The sequence below is a fragment of the Musca domestica genome, unplaced genomic scaffold, assembly GCF_030504385.1.
Source record: "Musca domestica strain aabys unplaced genomic scaffold, Musca_domestica.polishedcontigs.V.1.1 5, whole genome shotgun sequence".
Taxonomy (NCBI): Eukaryota; Metazoa; Arthropoda; class Insecta; order Diptera; family Muscidae; genus Musca; species Musca domestica.
Genome location: NW_026712346.1, coordinates 10,590,306 through 10,605,502, shown reverse-complemented (window position 1 = coordinate 10,605,502; position 15,197 = coordinate 10,590,306). Strand labels below are relative to the sequence as shown.

Sequence of the window (15,197 nt, the reverse complement as noted above, 5' to 3'; positions counted from 1 at the left end):
TTGTAGCATTGTGTTTTACTAGATTATATCTATTGAGAGAGTTAGAACCTGATGTTGTGTTGCTGAATCAAATATTTGGACCCTTCGAAAAACAATAAAGTCCAGGACAAATTTCGAAACAATGAGAGAAACAAAACTGGCCGTTTTGGTAAATGTAGCTAACAGCATGCAAACAACTAAGGTTACAAGACCAAAACAACAAATTGGACTCAATTCCAATAATAAATGCACATTATAAGTGTCTTCGATACACATTACACTAAAGGTATTTCAATAATTCATGTGTGTTCAGCCTTCAAATCTCTCAATAATTTAAAAAATAAACAAAAACAGTTAAAAGTAAAATTTTGACACTTCGATACGCAGAAGAGTTTGTTATTATTTTGGGACAAAATTCAGTGGATTTTTATTTATTGCAGTCCAAAATTGATTAGAATTCCCATAGCCCGATCGGATGGGATAGTATAGCATCATTAAACGTTTGCAAGACAAATATAAAAAGGAACAAAACCATTCTTATACATAAAATGTATTAATATTCTTACGCTGTAAATATGAATTTTTCTACAGGCCACCATACTACTTGTGTTTTATTAAATGTGTCACCCTACTTGTAATTCAATGCAAAAGTCAGACAAAGTATTTATATCGTTTGTGTGCATGCCCAATTCAGCCACATAGGTATGTAGTATTCTATGGTCCCATATAACAGTATAGGCAAATACCCGGTATGTTATTGATTTGAGTCATTTCTTAACGGTTGTTCGTAATGAGTAGTTATGCCTAGGTATGTTTTTGTATGGATCTAATATAAAAGGCCTATTGATAGTCAGAATTTTTATGATTTGTTGCTCGTAGTTAAAATCAATCTTCCCGGCAGAAATCTTCAATGGAATTGTCTGGAATTCGATTGTTGTTCGTTGGTAATGGACCGATTTGTATAATTTTTTGTACAAACGTTCGTCATACCCCGAGTTAGGTTTTTATAGAAACAAATATTGACCACGCCTACTTTTACGCCCACAATTTCGATTTATTTAAGATCCTTATATTTGCCAAATAATGAAGATATCGGTTTGAAAATTATTGCACGAGATACTGTTGATTTTCTCTCCAACCCTAAGTATTTATTTGGGGGCTGAGGAACTGATCACGCCTACTTTATAATCTATCTATATATAAAAAATCAATTGTTTTTCGTTGGTAGGTTTCAGTTGAAAACGATGGGAACGATTTGAATTTCTTTTTTTTTTAATGTTCGTCCTACCACGACTTTGGTTTTATGCAAAGAAAAAGTGACCACGCCCAATTTTACGCCCATTTTTTCGATTTACCTAAAATCCTAATATTTGCCGATATCATGAAGATATCTATTCCACAGTTAGTATACGACGTAATCTTGACTTGGGGTCAGAGGAACTAGCCGCACTTCTTTAAATCTATATGTAAATATAAAAAAACATCAGTAGAGAACGGATGGACCGATTTGATTCAAATTTTCTTTTGGTTATTTGTAATTAATAGAAACGTTTTCATGAAAAAAAAAAATTGAGAAAAGCCTCCGGAAAAGTCGCGAAACTGAAACAAGTTTACTGTACTATTTTGATATGGATTTATTTGTAGAATTGTTTCAGAATGCCTTTTGGAATTGAAAATTCTTAGTGAAAAAAGAAACAACCGAAACAAGTTAAAAAGCAGTAAGTTCGGCCGAACTTTGAATACCCTCCACCATTTGGAACGAATTTGGAAATTTTCAAAAAAAAAGTCCTTAAAAAATTCTGTTAAAATTTTAAAAATAGCGAATTTAGCCGTTATATTGCGGTCTATACGACGTTTACCTACATAGGCCTTGTTTGTCATAAGCCATTACCATATTCAAATTCGAAACGGTGAATAATGTAGCTAAAATCAACACAATATCGTATATAGGGAGGTACCGTTATATCGGAGCTGTGCGAAGACCTGTACCTGCATAGACAATTTCCTGTCGCAGACTGTAGTTTCCATTACGAACTCTAAATACGTAGTTTGAAACAATTCCGTTAAATAATGACGCTAAAATCATCAAAATACCGAATTTTGAGAGGTACCGTTATATGGGGGCTATACGAAGACGTGGACCTGCCCAGACAATTTTCTGTAATAGGCTGTAGTATCCATTACGAATCTCAAATACAAAATTTGAAACAATTCAGGTGAATAATGTCGTTAAAATCATCAACATACAGAATATCGGGAGGTACCGTTATATGGGGGCTATACGAAGACATGGACCTGCCCAAACAATTTTCTATCTTAGGCTGTAGTATCCATTTCGAAATTCAAATACCAAAGTTGAAACAATTCCGGTGAATAATGTCGCTAAAATCATCAAAATAACGAATATCGGGAGGTACTTATATATGGGGGCTATATGAAAACGTGGACCTACATGGCCCATTTACGAACTTAACCTGCCTACTGGAAAAATAAACACGTGTGCAAAATTTTAGCCTTCTATGCTTCTCAAAGCACCAAACATTCATAATCCCAATGTTCTTTTAAATTGAGGCTATGCCTAATTGGGAACCAATAGTAAAATGTTATTGCCGGTATTGATTTCACAATACCGAAAAGTTTAAATGTCAAATTACAGTTCAATTGGTAGAAATTGTAAGAAAAACATGCAAAAGGACGAATTTTTAGTGGTATTATTAAAGTTCAAAGAATAATTTAAATATTTCGCCCCTATTACGATATCAACGAACGGCCGCATACACAGACGGATATAGATTAATTGGCATATGATATTACACTGGTAAAAATTAAATAACTTACAACATGGTCTTCTAAAAGTTACGAATTCAAAACTTTTGATTTGGAAAATATTGCTAAACCCTTTGTAACACTGATAATTGAGGTTTGAATATTTTATTAAACACGATGATATAACGAGTATAAAGTGGTATTGGGGAATAGAAAATAATTCGATGAATATTAGGAGATAATATTATATGAGAACAAATATATACCTTTTGTAACATCAATCGTCCTAAGAATAATATTAAAGCCTGTGCAAAGTTTGAAAGACGCATATTAAATTCGGTGATATCTGTTGTAATTGCCAATGGTGCTCGGAAAGGGCTCACGAACATAATTTAATCAACAAAGATTTCTACTCTTTAGCATACTTTATGGGGTCCCTAACTTTTATAAACCCATAAAACTTTAAATTAAAGTCATATTGCCAGGATTTCAATTTAGAAATAACTATCGATTCTGAGGTCTAAAACTCCAAAAAAAAATTGGCTAGATATGGAAATAATCCACCAATGAAAACTCAAAATATATTTTCGAATCGATTTGGCTTAAAATGTGTGTTTAGGATACGTTGGGGTAGTTGATGTATACTTTTTAATAAATGTGCTCTATTTTTTAGGTTTTTAACTGTCAATTTACAATCTCTGAAAATGGGATAAGGTTTTTAAAAACGCTATAAATCGCTCGGTACGTGAACCTGTATTGACATTTATGCGATGCGTATTTATTTCCGTTTAGTCGAATCGTCATTATTACTAATAATTATGCAACTTATTTGAGCCAGATCTGTGAATTATTATGCTTTAAAAACTATGCATTAAAGACAAAAACTAGGGGCCGGCAACGCGGACTGGGCCAGCTAGTGGATTTGATTTTTGAAATGATTTGCGAAATAGTCCAGTCATAAACATTCTTAACTTATACGAATATATCTTTTTGTCATAGGAATGTCGAATTATATGGGTTATATTGGTCCACATATTTGCATAGCCTTCATATCACAATACTACCCAAATAAATGTATCCGACATGGTTAGTCATCTTGAACACTCAAAATATATGTAATTTGGCTTTTATCATCATTAACAGGTAAAATAAATCCTTGTGAACAGCCTTACTATATAACCCTCTTAAAGAAGTAGTGCCATATACTCGGTACTTTACTTTTATTGAAAAAAAAAAAAAACAATTCGCTTATTTTACTCAACAGAATCCAATCCAAAACCATTAAGTTTGCATTGTTATATTGAAGGAGCATATGAAAATCACATAGTTGATATTAAAAAAAACTAGTGCGTTTTTATACCCTCCACCTAAATAGTCATGAGCAGCATAAAATTCTAAGTCGATTTAACGATGTCGGTCTGTCTGTCTGTTAAAATCACGATACAGCCCACATTTTTTGATGTAGAGCGTCAAAATTAAGAAGAACAATTTGTATTGTGTCTAGGATGGTTGGTATTGAAAATGATACATCGGTTCACGTTTTGGTATAGCCCCCATATAACGGTACCTCCCAATATTCGGTATTTTCATGATTTTTTCCCCATATAACGGCCTCATTCACTTTATTGTTTTTGATAAATTAAACAGCATTATCCAGACGGTCTTACTGGTTTATGAAGTTTAAAGTGAAACACGTTTGAATTAATATACTTTATATAAAAATGTTTCCTTTACCCTAAGCTGGTGGGTGTTTAAAGTTCGGCCGGGCAGAACTTAATGTTTTTTTACTTGTTCGGTACTCTTGTATATCATGCCACTTGTATTGAACAACGGAAAGGGTATTCTAAATAAACATATGTTATGGTGTGAAATAAATTTTGTGAAAATAGTAAAAAAAAAAAACGTTCCTCTGTCCATAGTTTTCGGTATAAATGGTTCAATATGTGTCCAGAAGTTGCGCTGGTTTTATTTAAGTCTAGTATTAGAAAATTTTTTAGAATTGCAGTGATGAATTCGCTGGCAAACTCATCACAGGATGATTAAACTCAAAAAAGGAACCTCTTAACAAACATAAAGTTCCAAGTCGTTTAAAGGAAGTTTGTCTCCTGAAGCTACAATAAAGTCCCCACTATTTTCTGTGTAGCTCATAATGTTCCGTATTTTAATGACTCTTTCCACATTTTCTAAGCAAATGAGATGCAATCTATTCCCAGTGGATGGAGTCTCACAGGTTCAGAAATAAGTATAACCACTACATATCTTGTGTTATTATTTCCATAATATCGCGGTTTCAATAATGTCAAACTTGACTACAATGTGGTACTTTGAGTTCTTGATGGATTGTATCTTATTCTGCATAGGCAGTATTAACGGTTTTAAGGTATTATGAAGGCCCTAAATACTTTTTCAATTATTGTGTCAATTTTTATATATTTCTAAGGTTTACAATATTCATCCACATTACATTAAAACATATTTAGATTATTTTAACTAAATTGTTACTTCGTTTCTTCAAATTTGTTAATATCGTTCAACTCTATCCCGATTAATACTATAAATATAGTATATAAATAATAGGCTACAGTCGGACGGGGCCGACCGTTGAATACCCTACAACACTATTATAAACGATGGCCATCCAAAACTGCTTTTGCAATGTCCGGTAACCCCCATTCAAATGTGCGTGAGGATCAGGCGATAATTACGACCCGCTGACAATTTTGAAGTTTTTTGGTCCATTTCAAACCCTAAATATATGGCGATCATCTCCAAACAGAGTAGGCTTCTATGCTGACCCTCATCTTATCCCCATGCAAAATTTCGTAAGGATCGGGCCATAAATGCATGATATCCTGATATCCTAACTACTTAGTTTTGTTAGCTGTAGAAATATTACCAAATGTTTAATTCAAAATGAAAATATGCCAAAAATATGACAAAATTGAAAAAATATGAGAAAATGTTATAAAATCAATATTTTCATCTTTGGAGAGATATTTTTATGCGATTTTTTTAGACGTTTTTTCTTTCCTGTCAAGAGGCCATTCTGAATTAATGAGAACTGTCGAAATCAGTTCAGCCGTTCTCGACATATAAGAGATCTTTCAAGCATATCCTCTTTGATAGACATATATATCGCACATATTTTGCTATATATCCGATTTGTTGGATGTTAACATCAATGTAAAGGTCAGAAGTAACCTTGACATGGCTTTGTGATTTCGCCAGGATTTAAAATATTCGCGGTTTAATGAAAAATTTTGAATTTTTTCAACACAAAAGATATGGTATATTTTACCCGCTAAATATTATCCGATGACCACCCAAATTGGTACGCTTCTTCCCTGCCCTAAACTCTCGCTACATGCGAAATTCCGCGTCGATTGGTCTATAATTGCGACCTGTATAGCTAATGCAAAATCCCACATTTTTTCAGTATTTGGTCCATTTCAACCCCTAAACATTTGGCGATCATCTCCAAAAGGCTTCTATTCTGACCCTAACCCCACCTTCGTGCAAAATGTCGTAAGGATCGGCCCATAATTGCGACCTGTAGCGTGGTTACAAATTAACTATATGGGAAACCAATATTTCGAGGTGTTACATAAATTCTGGCCCAATCAAACTTATAATACCCCCAACACATAGTGTTGTAGGGTATAATTACCAAACGCTCTTGATCGCAGAGACCTTTTACAAATATTCTGATTGTAATATTCATGTATTACGTTTCTACACTCGAAATCATATCTTTATTATTTTTATACGCAGTATGAGCCATTTCCAATAGAGTTGAAAATATTTCAATTACAATTTGAAAATTGCAATCGAATTTCGAATACACTCTTTTTTCCTAATTCGAGACATTTCATTTCAATTTCATTTGAGAAATAATTTCGTTCGTTTCTGTATAATTTAACATTTGATTCTCACCATTCAGTGGAACCAAATTTTTAATTTGGGCATACCGATTTCGGCTTATTAATAGTACTCGCAATTCAAATCAGCTTCCTTCCTATAAGGTACTTAGTCATTTTGTTAAAAGCACACCCTCAGTCCAAACAGAAGAACCTTGAACCACTGTATTTCCTTGTGGACGATGCTACAATGCTATTAGACTCAAAGTGTTGCAAAGGATGTGCAACGTATAGCGTCCTTAAATTATTTTCCTATTTGCTTGCAACTGAAATCGCAAAAAAAAACAAAAAAAAAAACGAAATGAACGAGCAAGCACAAGAAACATAATAATAATAAGTCACTAAGTTTCCATTTTTGTTTTGTTGTCTGTAGCATTTGTAATTCGGTGTCTCTGTTTGTGAATTAATGTGTATGTGTGTGTGTATGGATGTTCCGTAATGTTTTTCGTGCAACAAGATAACAACGACCAGCTACGCATTACAGTTAACGTCACCAGATAAACAAAGTGAAGAGTAAAAATAAAACAAACCTAACAACCGGAAACGGAAAGAAAAATTGCAAAAGTTGTCGCTGTCGTTGGCGTTGGCAACATCAGCGACAGATCGTGCGGGCACTGTGCGACAACGACCGCACGCCAACTCTGAAGACTTAACTGTAAAAAATTTGCAATTTTGGGCTGCGGCGTGCGTGCATTCCTGTGCCTGAGAGCTTCGGTGCTGGTATTTGTGCTTCTGTCTGAGTGCATTTTTTTCTGCCAAATACGCCATCGCTAATTTCTAGAACGTCAAGTATGACAAAACACAGATACATAGCAACAATTAGGAGACAAGACATTTGATTTTATTGCCACAAAACCTAAGAATATGGAACAACAGAAACAAAAAAAAATGCGTTAAAATATTAAAAAACAAAGAAGAAGAATAAAAACAAACATAAACAGCAACAACAATAACACATACTCACATACGTTTTTATAAATCCAAACCCACTTGCACATTTCTTATCCACATAGATTAGAGTGCTTCCCGAACTACGCGCGAATGTGCATCGTCCCACCGCCAACAACACGCTCACATATTGTCAACAACATCATTATCTTCATTGCTGTCTCTACGCCCACGTTCTCAGCTGCGTCTCCCACCTCTTGGCTGGGTAATTAAGGATACTCAGTGTCGTAAGTAGTCGAGTTACTTAAAATAACTAAATTCAATGTTGTGTATACAAACTTATGCCAGACACATCGATACACATGTTTTGTACACATATACATACACATAAGGAATTTGCAGTATATACAGGGGCAGTTGAGGTGCAGAAGAACTTCTCCGCCCAACGAATTTTCTACGATAACTTAAATTGGGTCAGCCTTCCATCTTAACGATACTGGATATTATCCCATTTAACTGAAACTGAAATAGTTTTACTTGGCTGGTATATATAGGAATTGTTTGTTTGTGCATGTGTGCGAAATATAAATGTGTGTGTGTGTGTGTGTGAAAAGCTTTTTTGTTATGTTTTTTTTTTATACCCTACACCACATAGTGGTAAGGGTATTATGTCTTTGTGCATTTGTTTGTAACATGGAGAAGGAAACGAGATAGACCCATAGTTACTTTTGAGAACCTTCATAGAATCACTTTCTGAGTCGATTTATGCATGTCAGTCCGTCTGTCCGTCCGTCCGTCCGTCCGTCTGTCCATGTATTCTTGTGAACAAAATGCAGGTCGCATTTATTATCCGATTGAGATGAAATTTTCCAAACAATATTTTTTTGGCCCAAGGACGAACCCTATTGAAATTGGTGAGAATCGGATCAAATTTAGATATAGCTCCCATATATATCTTCATCCGATTTCGGGTTAAATGTGCACCAAATATCCACTATCAGTCCAAATTACCTGAATTTTGGCACACCCAACCGAGTTCGGCCTAGAAGCAAGTATATCAAATTTGGAGAAAATCGGTTCAGATATAGCTATAGCTCCCATATATATCTTTCATCCGATTTGATCTTTAAGTCCCTCACATTCCTACTATGCACTCCACAACCGTGATATTTGGTACCAGGTATTAGATGGAGCACAGAAATAGCTGTTTTAAATTTTATCGAAATCGGTTCAGATTTGGATATAGCTCCCATATATATCTTCATCCGATTTCGGGTTAATTGACCACCAAATGGCCAATATCAGCCCAAATGGCCCGAATTTTGGCACATGTGACCGAGATTAGCCTTCAAGCAAATACAACAAATTTGGAGAAAATCGGTTCAGAAACAGCTATAGCTCCCATATATATATTCATCCGATTTCGGGTTAAATGTGCACCAAATGTCCACTATCAGTCCAAATTACCTGAATTTTGGCACACCCAACCGAGTTCGGCCTAGAAGCAAGTATATCAAATTTGGAGAAAATCGGTTCAGATATAGCTATAGCTCCCATATATATCTTTCATCCGATTTGGTGTTTAAGCCTCTCACATTCGTAATATGCACTCCACAAGAATGATATTTGGTACCAGATATAAGATACAGCCCAGAAATAGCTGTTTGTAATTTTATCGAAATCGGTTCAGATTTGGATATAGCTCCCATATATATCTTCATCCGATTTCGGGTTAATTGTGCACCAAATGGCCGATATAAGTCCAAATGGACTGAATTTAAGTACATCGGACCAAATTCAGCCTAGAAGCAAGTATATCAAATTTATTGAAAATCGGTTCAGATATAGATATAGCAACCATATATATGTTTCATCCGATTTAGAGTTTTAGTCCCATACATTCGTAATATTCACTCCACAACCGTGATATTTGGTACCAGGTATTAGATGGAGCACAGGAATAGCTGTTTTAAATTTTATCGAAATCGGTTTAGATTTGGATATAGCTCCCATATATATCTTCATCCGATTACGGGTTAATTGACCACCAAATGGCCAATATCAGCCCAAATCACCAGTCTAGAAGATAATACGTAAAATTTGGAGAAACCCGGTTCAGAGATAGCTATAGTTCGTAAAATGCACGATAGAATTAGATAGATTTTGATTTTGTACCAAATATCTCATAGAGCTCTGAAATGCCCTGTATAAACCTTTTTACGAGAGCTCTACTAAATATGCATAGTGGTGTAGGGTATCATATAGTCGGCCCCGCCCGACTTTTGAGCTTTCCTTACTGGTTTAACACAAACTTTGTTTATTTATATGTATTCCATTGAATAAATAGCTGATAATTATTGTAACAATACTAAATCTACTAAAGCTAAAATTTTCGAGCTACATGTGTCGAAAATCCCATCCCCACCTCATCACCAGTAGGTTGAAAATATTGGGATTGATAAGTCATTGATTTTTACCCATAAATACAGAATTAATTTAATTTAAATATAGAACCAGATATCTATATAAAAATAGTTATATCTTGCGGACAGTTTATTTTAATTATGCAATTGCCCTTGGCTTTATATGTACATTTGTTAAATTAATATTTAAGTAAATTGAAAATCCCTTTTGTAAAAACTAGCGATTCCAGTACTCAATTGCATTGCAGCATTGCTCTTCTACGGATTTTTTTTCGGTTCTAAAGATTGTCAACCTCGAAATATTATTGCTAGTACACCGACCATATCTTGGTAAGCTGGGTCTATCTGTCTATGTAAAACCTTAACAAATTTACTCAATCTTTCACTGAGAACACCTTCTTCAAAGAAGAACACAAAATATGTGAGATGTCAATATTCTTTTTGTGGTCCAAAAGAGAGAGGACTGCCATCAGAATGAAGAAAAACAGTAGCGTTGTTTACTCTTAAGACTAGACTTGAAAGACTACTTTTTTACAAAATATGGAAATATTTCTCGCATGAGCCACTGAATAATAATCTAATTTTGAAAATGTATATAAATAAAGGAATAAAAAACCAGTAAAGAAAGTCCTAAAGTCGGGCGGGGCCGATTTTATGATACCCTACACCACTTTGCTAATTTAGTTGAGCTCCACTTAATAATTAAAAGTTTTTATGGGAGAATTCAATCATACACGCTATGATTATAATTATAATTTAAAATTCAAAGGACTAAATATGCCGAAGCATTTGTATCTTTTAAATTCGGACTTGTATTGCCCATTTGGTGCGAAATTAATTTGAAATCGGATAAAAATATATATGGAAACTATATCCAAATCTGAACCGATCTCGATAAAATTTGGCAAAGATATTTCTGAGCTGTATTTGATATATTTCCCTGAATATCGTTGTTACGGAGTGCATATTATGGATGTGGGTAACAAATACAATAAATCGGATGAACAATATATATGGGAGCAATAACTATATCTGAACCGATCTTCACCAAATTTGGCATATTACCTTCTAGACTAAATTCGGTCGTATGTGGCAAATTCCATCCCATTTGGACAAATATTAGACGTTTGGTGCACACTAAATTGTAAATCGGACGAAGTTATATATGGGAGCTATATCCAAATCTGAACCGATCTCGATAAAATTTAGCAAAGGTATTTCTGAGCTGCATTTGATATATTTCCCCAAATATTGTTGTTACAGAGTGCATATTACGGCTGCGGAGGACAAAAATAACAAATCGGATGAACAATATATATGCGAGCTATAGCTATACTAATTTGGTTGTATGTGCAAAATTCCATACCATTCGGGCTGATATTACACGTTTGGTGCACAATAAAAGGCAAATCGGACGAAGATATGTATGGAAGATATATCTAAATTTTTACCGATTATCTCCAATTTCAATAGGGTTCGTCCTTGGGCCAAACAAATGTTGTTTGCAAAATTTCATCTCAATCGGATAATAAATGCGACCTGCATTTTGTTCACAAGAATACATGGATAGACGGACGGACGGGCAGACGGACTGACATGCATAAATCAACTCAGAAAGTGATTCTATGCAGATCATCAAAAGGAACTATGGGTCTATCTCGTTTCCTTTTGCCTGTTACAAACAAATGCACAAAGACATAATACCCTGACCACCTTGTGGTGTAGGGTATAAAAACATTATAGAAAGTCTTCAAGTCGGGCGGGGCCGACTTTATGATACCCTACACCACTTTGCATATTTAGTAGAGCTTCACATAACGCATAAAGTTTTATTGGGGCATTTGTGAGAATTAAATCATACCAACTATGAATATAGTAATAATTAAAAGTCCAAAGGAGAGGATGAATATCCTCCTCTGAATCGATTTCTACTAAATTTGTCGAGGTATTTGCGTCTTTTCAATTCGGACTTGTGTTATCCATTTGGTGCACAATTAACTTGAAATCGCATAGATATATATGAAAACAAGTAAGCAAAGGCTACAGTCGAGCGGGGCCGACCGTTGAATACCCTACAACACTATAATAAACGATACAGTTTATATAGGCGAGATACTCGAAAGAATTCCACAAGATATTTTGACAAATAATAAAATAATAGCAACTTAAACTAATTTGCTCAAATAATAGCAACTTAAACGAATAATAGCAACTTAAACTAATTTGCTCATTTCCAATTTATTGGTAGATGTTGCACTTAAATGGTCTTCCTATATCTGGAACCAATATTTCATAAAGACCTATAATCTCTCAGAAGTGGCAAAAGATTAGCATTTATTATTGGTTTTTGACTGAAACGCATCTATATGAGATACAGCCATTTGACTATATTCTTCAACGAAACCAGCGTTAACGAAATAGTCAGAAGTGCGTCTTTCCTGTATTTGTGAGTTCTCCAAAAAGTCACTGGAATGGACATTTTCATATTTTGTCTACAAAAGTTGGCAAACTATTCACACATTGAATATTTTTGGATGGCCATCCAAAACTGCTTTTGCAATGTCCGGTAACCCCCATTCAAATGAGCGTGAGGATCAGGCGATAATTACGACCTGCTGACAATTTTGCAGTTTTTTGGTCCATTTCAAACCCTAAATATATGGCGATCATCTCCAAACAGAGTAGGCTTCTATGCTGACCCTCATCTTATCCCCATGCAAAATTTCGTAAGGATCGGGCCATAAATGCGATCTGTATATGATATCCTGATATCCTAACTACTTAGTTTGGTTAGCTGTAGAAATATTACCAAATGTTTAATTCGAAATGAAAATATGCCAAAAATATGACAAAATTGAAAAAATATGAGAAAATGTTACGAAATCAATATTTTCATCTTTAGAGAGATATTTGTATGCGATTTTTTTAGACGTTTTTTCTTTCCTGTCAAGAGGCCATTCTGAATTAATAAGAACTGTCGAAATCAGTTCAGCCGTTCTCGACATATAAAAGATCTTTCAAGCATATCCTCTTTGATAGACATATATATCGCACATATTTTGCTATATATCCGATTTGTTGGATGTTAACATCAATGTAAAGGTCAGAAGTAACCTTGACATGACTTTGTGATTTCGCCAGGAATTAAAATATTCGCGGTTTAGTGAAAAATTTTGAATTTTTTCAACACAAAAGATATGGTATATTTTACCCGCTAAATATTATCCGATGACCACCCAAATTGGTACGCTTCTTCCCTGCCCTAAACTCTACACGCAGAAAAATATATGTTAGAAATATGTTTGGATCCAAACATATATTTGTTTGGAACTGGTTGCAAACAAATATATTTTTGGATGCAAACATAATTTGTTTCGGTGCAAACAAATATTTGTTTGCAACATTTTGTAACATAACTCAATTTTATTTGTTGGGTACCAACATATTTTATATGTTAGAACATATTTTTTTATGGGTGCGGAGAGGATTTTTTTCAAAGAGCTAAACAACAGAGCTCTCGATTACTTTTGAATTGGTGTTATAGGTGACTTAAAAGAAGACAGGAGGGTGAGAAGTCTGTTTTTGCGTTGATGAGTGTCTCAACTTGAGACACGCGCCAATGTTACGCTCTTTTGCTCTCACCAAGCAAACACTGCCGATCGCTGCTGTAACTATGTGTGGTGTGTGCGCGGCAAGAGGGATGGAAACTGTTGCTGAGACGTTTATTTCTTTTCTATTGTCCATGCACCAAAAAATGCCAACAACAACACACAAAGAGCTGTTTGGATGTTTTTTTGTTGCTGAGACGTTGCTTCTTACTAATGTTCATGCATACATACATACATGCGTTTTTCGCATACACACCGATTTGCTTGATGAGAACAAAAGAGCGTAACATTTGCGCGTGTCTCATGTTGGCATTCTGGTTGTGTTCTTTTTTTATTCTTTTTATTTGTTTTGTGCCTTCGCGTCGTGTCACAAGTGTTGTAATAAATGTTGATACCAACTGTTTTGGGGGAAGACAAATTATTTGTCGAAGCGCCGGAGCCTTTAAATCTACAAAGCTTTATAAAAGCAGCCAAATTAGAGTTAAAAATTGATGCCTCAAGAAAAATAACAGCCTTAGTGTTTGGTGCAACCATTAAAGAAGACCAGTTTGAAAAAGTAATTCATCAATTTATGTCAACACCTACTTTTCATATTGAGTTGCAATTTGGAGGTAAGTACACTGGATTTACAGCCTGTTTCTTTATGTCGGAACAAAAAAAAATTCGTTTCAAAATAAAGAAACAGGCTGTTAATATTTTTTTCTTTTTTTAAATAATATATTTCTTTTTTTAAATAATATATTTAATTTTCATTTAGACTCCGTTCGATCAGTGGCATTAGCATCGACAGTTAGTGGCACTCTATCGGAGTGTGAATCCGTAGGTGGTTTTGGGGATCTTACCCCAAAAACAAATGTTATTTCAACTTTAAAGACTGACATAGAGTCCATCAAGTCAATTCCGGCTGTCAACAAAATATGGAGAATTTTTATTGCCGAAAAACGCCTGCAAAATAAAGATAGGGTGAATATTTCGAAGGCCCTTATTGACGAATGTCTAAAAGAAGACCCTAACAGATTGTAAGTATTTTACTTTATTGAAAAAATAGTGATTGTAATAAAAGGAAAAATAATAAATTAATAAATAAAAATAATAACAAATATTAAGAATAATATTAATAATAATAAATTAAAAAATTAATATAAAATAAAAATTTTATGAAAACTGGCACGATATAAATTATAAACTTATTAATAAATGTTTATTTTATTTTATCAATAACAACAATATATTATTTATAAAAATTAAAACATAATAAATTAATATTAGAAACATAAGAATAATTTTAAGCATAATAAAAATTGTAATAATTAATATAATATTAATATCTGTAATAAAAAATTGTTAATAATAATAATATTAAAATAAAAATTCTAATTATAAAAATATTAAAGAAAATAAAAAACTATGTTTCATTATAAATTATTTATTTTCTTTAATATTTTTATAATTAGAATTTTTATTTTAATATTATTATTTTTAACAATTTTTTATTACTGATATTAATATTATATTAATTATTACAATTAATTTTATATTATATATTATAATATGTATGAATTTCTTTTATGTTAAATAAAATGTGAATATCAAAAATTGATTTTAAAACTAGTTTG

General features: G+C 33.6%; 1 long non-coding RNA gene across 1 annotated transcript; it reads left to right on the top strand.

Moving 5' to 3' along the window:
- Positions 1 to 13,311: 13,311 nt before the first annotated feature.
- Positions 13,312 to 14,632, top strand: LOC131804887 (uncharacterized). Its single transcript, XR_009343382.1, has 2 exons — positions 13,312 to 14,192; positions 14,339 to 14,632. It is a non-coding gene; the product is annotated as an uncharacterized LOC131804887 (long non-coding RNA).
- Positions 14,633 to 15,197: the final 565 nt, after the last annotated feature.